Raw genomic sequence first — 9488 nt, forward strand, 5'->3', positions numbered from 1 at the left:
CAATATGCAGGTGACACCGGGAGGCAGTGTGCAGGTAAGAAGGTATCTAATGCTTAAACCAAAAATAAATAAAAGGTGAGTGCCGCTAAGAAAAGGCATTGAAGCTTAGGGATGGCTATGCAGAACGGAACTAAAACTGAACTGGCGACAAAGTAAACAAAAACAGAATGCTGGATGACAGCGAAGACTTACAGCGTGTGGAGCAGAAAGCGTCCACAAAGTACATTCGAACATGACATGACAATTGACAATGTCCCCACAAAGAAGGATAGCAACAACTGAAATAGTCTTGATTGCTAAAACAAAGCAGGTACGGGGAATAGCGCTCAATGAAGACATAAAACTGCTACAGGAAAATACCAACAAAACAGGAAAAGCCACCAAACGACAAGAGCTAAAACACTACACACAGGAAAACACCAAAAAACACTAAATAAGTCACAGCGTGATGTGACAGGTCGTGACAGTACTTTGAGACAAGAGCTATAGTGATGCATGGTCTGTTATGGTTTAAAGTCATATCCAACAATTGCGAGAGCAACTTTTTATTGTCAATATCGGCTGCTGAGTTTCATTTGTTTATGTTTTCTGCTGGTGGTGTGCCTCCGAATTTTTTCGATGAAAAACATGTGCCTTGGCTCCAAACAGGTTGAAAAACACTGCCATATACAGTGAGGTCCACAAGTATTTGCACACCGTGTAATTTTTCAAGTTCTCCCACTTAGAAATTAGGGAAAGGTCTGAAATGTTCATCATAGATGTATTTCCACTGTTAGAGACATCATCTAAAAACAAAAATCTGGAAATCACATTGTAAGATTTTTTAATGCTTGATTTGTATGTTGAACTCCAACGTGCAGGCTTCAACAAGGGAGGGAGTACTGGAAAGTGCTCCCCCGGGTGATTCCCTTGTCCTACTGGGTGACTTCAACGCTCATGTTGGCAACGACAGTGAAACCTGGAGAGGCGTGATTGGGAAGAATGGCCGCCCGGATCTGAACCCGAGTGGTGTTTTGTTATTGGACTTTTGTGCTCGTCACAGATTGTCCATAACGAACACCATGTTCAAACATAAGGGTGTCCATATGTGCACTTGGCACCAGGACACCCTAGGCCGCAGTTCCATGATCGACTTTGTAGTTGTGTCATCGGATTTGCGGCCTCATGTTTTGGACACTCGGGTGAAGAGAGGGGCGGAGCTTTCTACCGATCACCACCTGGTAGTGAGTTGGCTGCAATGGTGGGGGAGGATGCCGGACAGACCTGGCAGACCCAAACGCATTGTGAGGGTCTGCTGGGAACGTCTGGCAGAGTCTCCTGTCAGAGAGAGTTTCAATTCCCACCTCCGGAAGAACTTTGAACATGTCACGAGGGAGGTGCTGGACATTGAGTCCGAGTGGACCATGTTCCGCGGCTCTATTGTCGAGGCGGCTGATTGGAGCTGTGGCCGCAAGGTAGTTGGTGCCTGTCGTGGCGGTAATCCTAGAACCCGTTGGTGGACACCGGCGGTGAGGGATGCCGTCAAGCTGAAGAAGGAGTCCTATCGGGTTCTTTTGGCTCATAGGACTCCGGAGGCAGCGGACAGGTACCGACAGGCCAAGTGGTGTGCGGCTTCGGCGGTCGCGGAGGCAAAAACTCGGACATGGGAGGAGTTTGGAGAAGCCATGGAAAACGACTTCCGGACGGCTTCGAAGCGATTCTGGACCACCATCCGCCGCCTCAGGAGGGTGAAGCAGTGCACTGTCAACACCGTGTATGGTGCGGATGGTGTTCTGCTGACCTCGACTGCGGATGTTGTGGGTCGGTGGAGGGAATACTTCGAAGACCCCTTCAATCCCACCAACACGTCTTCCTATGAGGAAGCAGTGCCTGGGGAATCTGTGGTGGGCTCTCCTATTTCTGGGGCTGAGGTTGCTGAGGTAGTTAAAAAGCTCCTCGGTGGCAAGACCCCGGGGGTGGATGAGATCCGCCCGGAGTTCCTTAAGGCTCTGGATGCTGTGGGGCTGTCTTTGTTGACAAGACTCTGCAGCATCGCGTGGACATCGGGGGCGGTACCTCTGGATTGGCAGACCGGGGTGGTGGTTCCTCTCTTTAAGAAGAGGAACCGGAGGGTGTGTTCCAACTATCGTGGTATCACACTTCTCAGCCTTCCCGGTAAGGTTTATTCGGGTGTACTGGAGAGGAGGCTACGCCGGATAGTCGAACCTCGGATTCAGGAGGAACAGTGTGGTTTTCGTCCTTCTACTGGCTGCCACAACAACTTCCAGTCAGGATTTCGACCTCTTCATAGCACAGAGACGGCCCTTCTTAAAGTTATAAATGACATCCGTCTAAACACAGACTCTGGCAAAACTTCAGTATTAATGCTTTTGGACCTCAGTGCTGCATTTGACACTGTCGACCACTCAATACTTTTGGACAGGTTGGAAAACTGGGTGGGGATCTCAGGCACAGTTTTAAGCTGGTTCAAGTCATATCTACAAGATAGGAACTATTTTGTTTCCATTGGTGACTTTGTATCAGAACCAACCAACGTAACGTGTGGAGTCCCCCAAGGTTCAATCTTGGGGCCGACTTTATTTAACATCTATATGCTCCCACTAGGACAAATCATGCAAAATAATAACATTGACCATCATTGCTATGCCGATGACACCCAAATCTATGTAGCGCTATCACCAAATGACTATCGCCCCATAGATCTTCTGTGCCAGTGCATTGAGCAAGTCAAACACTGGATGTGCCAAAATTTCCTACAACTAAATGAAGATAAAACTGAGATAATTGTTTTTGGTGCTAAAAAAAGAAAGGTTTAAAGTCATCCAACACCTTAAATCACTGTCCCTGAAAACCTCAAATAAAGCCAGAAATCTTGGGGTTATTTTAGATTCTGATTTACATTTCGACAGTCACATCAAATCAGTAACAAAATCGGCCTACTATCACCTCAAAAATGTAAAAAGACTTAGAGGGCTCATGTCAGCTCAAGACTTAGAAAAACTTGTACATGCCTTTATTACCAGTAGGCTAGACTATTGTAATGGTCTCCTTGCAGGTCTTCCCAAAAAAACTGTCAGGCAGCTACAGCTTGTTCAGAACGCTGCTGCTAGAGTTCTAACAAAGACCAAAAAATGTGAGCACATTACACCAATTCTTAAATCCTTACATTGGCTCCCTGTACATCAGAGAATAGATTTCAAAATCCTCCTGCTCACATATAAATCACTACATGGTCTAGGGCCCAAGTATATCACTGATATGCTCCCACTATATACGCCCTCTAGATCACTAAGATCTTCTGAGACCAATCTGTTAGCGGTTCCAAGAGTAAACTCAAATCAAGGGAGATCATCATTCAGTCACTATGCAACACATAGCTGGAATAAACTTCCTGAAGATGTCAGACTCTCCCCAACTCTCACTACTTTTAAAACTAGACTGAAGACTTTTATGTTCACCTTAGCTTTCAGCTAAATCTTTTAATCTTTTAACTTTTAACGTCTGCACTGTTTTTATTTTTATTGTCTGCATTTTAATTTTGCTTTTATTTTCTTTCATTTCACTTTGTTGTCTGTGAAGCACTTTGAGTCTGCCTTGTGTATGAAAAGCGCTATACAAATAAAGTTGCCTTGCCTTGCCTTGCCTGGTCGTGGAACTGTGGACCAGCTCTATACTCTCGGCAGGATCCTTGAGGGTGCATGGGAGTTTGCCCAACCAGTCTACATGTGCTTTGTGGACTTGGAGAAGGCATTCGACCGTGTCCCTCGGGAGGTCCTGTGGGGAGTGCTCAGAGAGTATGGGGTATCGGACTGTCTGATTGTGGCGGTCCGCTCCCTGTACAATCAGTGTCAGAGCTTGGTCCTCATTGCCGGCAATAAGTCGGACACGTTTCCAGTGAGGGTTGGACTCCGCCAAGGCTGCCCTTTGTCACCGATTCTGTTCATAACTTTTATGGACAGAATTTCTAGGCGCAGTCAAGGCGTTGAGGGGATCCGGTTTGGTGGGTGCAGGATTAGGTCTCTGCTTTTTGCGGATGATGTGGTCCTGATGGCTTCATCCGGCCAGGATCTTCAGCTCTCGCTGGATCGGTTCGCAGCCGAGTGTGAAGCGACTGGGATGACAATCAGCACCTCCAAGTCCGAGTCCATGGTTCTCGCCCGGAAAAGGGTGGAGTGCCATCTCCGGGTTGGGGAGGAGACTCTGCCCCAAGTGGAGGAGTTCAAGTACCTAGGAGTCTTGTTCACGAGAGGGGGAAGAGTGGATCGTGAGATCGACAGGCGGATCGGTGCGGCGTCTTCGGTAGTGCGGACGCTGTATCGATCCGTTGTGGTGAAGAAGGAGCTGAGCCGGAAGGCAAAGCTCTCAATTTACCGGTCGATCTACGTTCCCATCCTCACCTATGGTCGTGAGCTTTGGGTTATGACCGAAAGGACAAGATCACGGGTACAGGCGGCCGAAATGAGTTTCCTCCGCCGGGTGGCGGGGCTCTCCCTTAGAGACAGGGTGAGAAGCTCTGCCATCCGGGAGGAGCTCAAAGTAAAGCCACTGCTCCTCCACATCGAGAGGAGCCAGATGAGGTGGTTCGGGCATCTGGTCAGGATGCCACCCGAACGCCTCCCTAGGGAGGTGTTTAGGGCACGTCCAACCGGTAGGAGGCCACGGGGAAGACCCAGGACACGTTGGGAAGACTATGTCTCCCGGCTGGCCTGAGAACGCCTCGGGATCCCCCGGGAGGAGCTGGACGAAGTGGCTGGGGAGAGGAAAGTCTGGGCTTCCCTGCTTAGGCTGCTGCCCCCGCGACCCGACCTCGGATAAGCGGAAGAAGATGGATGGATGGATTTGTATGTTACTGGGGTTCATAAGTATTTGCACACATGAGAACATCAGTGTTAATATTTAGTGCAGAATGCAATTACAGAGGTCAAAGGTTTCCTATAGTTCTTCAGCAGGTTTGCACACACGGCAACAGGGATTTTGGCCCACTCCTCCACACAAATCTTCTCTAGATCTGTCAGGTTTCGGGGCTGTCGCCGAGCAACACAAAGTTTCAGCTCCCTCCAAAGATTTTCTATTGGATTTAGATCTGGAGACTGGCTAGGCCACTCCAGAACCTTGATACGCTTGGTATGGAGCCACTCCTTGCTTATCCTGGCTGTGTGCTTCATCTTGGAAGACCCAACCACCACCCATCTTCAATGCTCTGACTGAGGGAAGGAGGTTTTTGGCCAAAATCTCTCAATACATGGCCCCGTTCATCCTCTCCTTAATACAGTGCAGTCGTCCTGCTCCCTTTGCTGAAAGCACACCCAAAGCATGATGCTTCCACCCCCATGCTTCACTGTAGGAATGGTGTTCTTGGGATGATACTCATCCTTCTTTTTCCTCCAAACCCGACGAGTGGAGTTTATACCAAAAAGTTGTATTTTGGTCCCATCTGACCACATGACTTTCTCCCATGACTCCTCTGGATCATCCAGATGGCCATTGGCAAACTTCAGACGGGCCTAGACATGGGCTGACTTAAGCAGCGGAACCTTCTGTGCGATGCATGATTTTAAAGCACTACGCCGTAGTGTTCTACTGATAGTAGCCTTGGAAACAGTGGTCCCAGCTCTCTTCAGGTCATTCACCAGCTCATGCCGTGTAGTTCTGGGCTGATTCCTCACTTGTCTTATCATGAGTGATACCCCACGAGGAGAGATCTTACATGGAGTCCCAGTCCGAGGTAGATTAGCAGTCATGTTTAGCCTCTTCCATGTGCTAACAATTGCTGCAACAGTTGATCTATTCTCACCAAGCTGCTTCCCAATTGTCCCATAGCCTTTTCCAGCTTTGTGGAGCTCTACAATTTTGTCTCTGGCCTCTTTTGACAGCTCTTTGGTCTTGCCCATGGTAGGAGTTGGACTTTGACTGACAGTGGGCTGCACAGGTGACTTTAATGAGCTCTATGGGGTAGTGGGGTTTTTGATTGATTGATTGAGACTTTTATTAGTAGGTTGCACAGTGAAGTACATATTCCGTACAATTGACCACTAAATGGTAACACCCGAATAAGTTTTTCAACTTGTTTAAGTCGGGGTCCACTTAAATTGATTCATGATACAGATAAATACTATCATATATACTATCATCATAATACAGTCATCACACAAGATAATCACATTGAATGATTTACATTATTTACAATCAGGGGTGTGGAGGTCGGGGGGGGTCGGGGGGGGGGTATGGACTTCAAGTAGTGGACATAGAGAGAGAGAGAGAGGGAGAGAGAGATCAGAAGGCATACGAAAAAGAAAAAGTATCTGCATTTGATTGTAAAGGTGTAAAGGGTAAAGGTGGACTTTTTAAAAGGTAGACTGACAGCTCTTTGAAAGTCATAATTCTTGCTGATTCTAATGTGTGCAAACTTACTACTTATGAACCCCAGTAACATACAAATAAATGATTAAAAAAAATAAATCATAAAATGTGATTTCCGGATTTTTCTTTTTAGATTATTTCTCTAAGAGTGTCCGCCCTGAGATCGGTAGGTTGTGAGTTCAAACCCCGGCTGAGTCATACCAAAGACTATAAAAAATGGGACCCATTACCTCCCTGCTTGGCACTCAGCATCAAGGGTTGGAATTGGGGGTTCAATCACCAAAAATGATTCCCGGGCGCGGCCAACGCTGCTGCTCACTGCTCCCCTCACCTCCCAGGGGGTGATCAAGGTTGATGGGTCAAATGCAGAGAATAATTTCGCCACACCTAGTGTGTGTATGTGTGTGACCATCATTGGTACTTTAACTTTAACAGTGGAAATACATCTATGATGAACATTTCAGACCTTTCCCTAATTTCTAAGTGGGAGAACTTGAAAAATTGCAGGGTGTGCAAATACCTCACTGTATAGTCCATATATCAGCCTTGGGAGGTAAACAAACATGAGGCCCAGAACAAAATGACCTCCTCACTCACTGTAAAACAGCTACAAGAAGAAGAAATAGGGTTACCTTTGTCAGCGGTGCTGTATTTCCAGCCAAATTGGAAGTCGGTTCTCTTGTCTGTTCCGAAAGAGAATAAAAAGAAGTGACATAAAAGCAAAAACAAACTTGTGTTGACGTGTAATGAAGAAGTAAAACCGCTAGATGTGCACTCACTTTGATTAGCAAAATGCTAATTGACATCAGCTGCTGCTGCTCATTACGCCGACGGATAGTTTGTTTTTTTTAAGGGATCCCAAGCAAATTCATTGTCCAACATTACACTGGGTAATGTTTATGACGTGACGTTTTTCTGGAAAACAATGCAATATAGCTGTCGCATATTCCACTACTTTTAAATGCCCTCATTTTCACACATGCCGGTTCGGAAATGTCTTAAACTGCCTTTCAAAATAAAACAGGAAGTTCATGCTTTGTCATTGGCCATCATATTTTCTAAATGTGCACCCACGGACAATGCCGAGCATCCACATGGGATTGATGGCAACTTTCAACCTTTACACGAACTTTTGGATATTCAGTTTGTTTGTTGTTAATATGTGGCAAAGTTAGACCTTCTGGCGTGCTTAAATAGTCTCAAATCAGATAGTCCGTAATTGGAGAAACCTAACAATGATTTCCTTGGGACGGATACAGGTATTTTAATGTACATTTTCATGACTTTGATAACACCGCACAAGATTGAATGAAGGGCATACTTACTCAACAGCCATACATGTGACACTAGGGGTGGCAGTATGAACAATGCCAACACTGTCATAAATATGTGCCATATAGTGAAACCACACTAAACAACAACGACAAACACATTTTGGAAGAATATTTGCAACGCAACACAACATAAACTCTACAGAACAAATTCCCAGAATTCCCTGCAGCACCAACTCTTCCGGGACGCTACACTATAAACAAACGCCATTTTTGGATCCACACCTAACATTCACTGTAATGATACCACGTTAAATAGCGTATTTAGTCGATACTGCTATGATTACATCAATATTTTTTAACATCGCAAAATCTTCTTTCTTTTTTTTTTAAAATTTATATTATGTTTATAAACTCAGGAAACATGTCCCCGGACACATGAGGACTTTGACTACGACCAATGTATGATCCTGTAACTACTTGGTATCGGATTGATACCGAAATTCGTGGTATCATCCAAAACTAATGTAAAGTATCAAACGAGAGAAGAATAAGTGATCGTTACATTTTAACAGAAGTGTAGATAGAACATGTTGAAACAGAAAGTAAGCAGATATTAACAGTAAATGAACAAGTAGATTAATAATTTATTTTCTACAACTTGTCCTTAATAATGTTGACAAAATAATAGAATGATAAATGACACTATATGTTACTGCATATGTCAGCCGCTAAATTAGGATCCTTTGTTTGTTTACTTACTACTAAAAGACAAGTTGTCTTGTATGTTCACTATAAGGACAAAATTGCAATAAGAAACGTGTTTAATGTACCCAAAGATTTTTGGTTAAAATAAAGCCAATAATGACATTTTTTGTGGTCCCCTTTATTGAGAAAAGAACCGAAAAGTACCAAAATACTTTTGGTACCGGTACCAAAATATTGGTATCGGGACAACACTAATACACACACACCGCGCACCCACTGGCAGAAATGTAGATCATCTACACATTAACTATTTCCACCTTCATATCAAAGTTGGGCTAATATTTTGCATTACTTACGTTGTTTTATGCGACATATGTTTGTAACAGATGCATGTCGAAGAATTAGGACAGGACTACAAAGAACAATCATTTATTGTTAAAATGTTTGAGCATTAATTGTTACAATGCAATGTCTTATGCAATATTACCACATTACAGTACAATAGCTGCATAAGGGCTTCCACCTGAAAGGCACCAATATTTCATCACAGTTGTCCTAAAAACATTAGAAAAAAAAAAGACATTTGTATGGACAGTATGTCCAAAGAGCTTATTTTCTCATGGTTTTTGGACCATCGAGTGGCTTAAGTAGGTGAAACGTTTACCATAACAAGATGCCTGGCTTCTGTAGCAGACTAGTAATCCCTCTCAATTATATAAAAGATTGCCTGACGAATACATAAAAATATGCTACAAGATGGATATGACTAACTAAGGCACAGGTGTCAAACTCAAGGCCCGGGGGCACCACATTATTTTCAACGGCCCACAATTGCCTGGAAATAATATGCATCAATAAAGTACCTTATCGTTACTTACTAAATTGTATTCATTATTGTAATTTTTTACAGAAAAAAAATGTACAGCATGAAATTGCTTACTTTTTTAAACTTTAATAAATTCCAGTATTACAAAAAATATTAAATCATCAAAATAAATACTTAAACATACGATTTCAAAGCAAGTTATCCATCAAATTGTACACTGTAAAAATGTCAATAGATTTTACAGTTAAATGGTTTTTACGGCATATTAATGCAAATTGAAAAAAAATTTAACATTATTTTCATTTTATTTAAAAACTATCACT

General features: G+C 43.9%; 1 protein-coding gene across 1 annotated transcript in view; it reads right to left on the reverse strand.

Moving 5' to 3' along the window:
* Positions 1-7331, reverse strand: part of bco2l (beta-carotene 15, 15-dioxygenase 2, like) — a 182217-nt gene extending 174886 nt beyond the window's left edge. Inside the window, exons 1-2 of the mRNA XM_062025453.1 lie at positions 7140-7331; positions 6993-7043 (exon numbers count right to left, since the gene is read on the reverse strand). The gene's annotated coding sequence lies outside the window, so the exon portion shown is untranslated. The remainder of the gene's footprint in view (positions 1-6992; positions 7044-7139) is intronic.
* Positions 7332-9488: the final 2157 nt, after the last annotated feature.

This window comes from Entelurus aequoreus, linkage group LG17 (genome assembly GCF_033978785.1).
Source record: "Entelurus aequoreus isolate RoL-2023_Sb linkage group LG17, RoL_Eaeq_v1.1, whole genome shotgun sequence".
NCBI lineage: Eukaryota > Metazoa > Chordata > Actinopteri > Syngnathiformes > Syngnathidae > Entelurus > Entelurus aequoreus.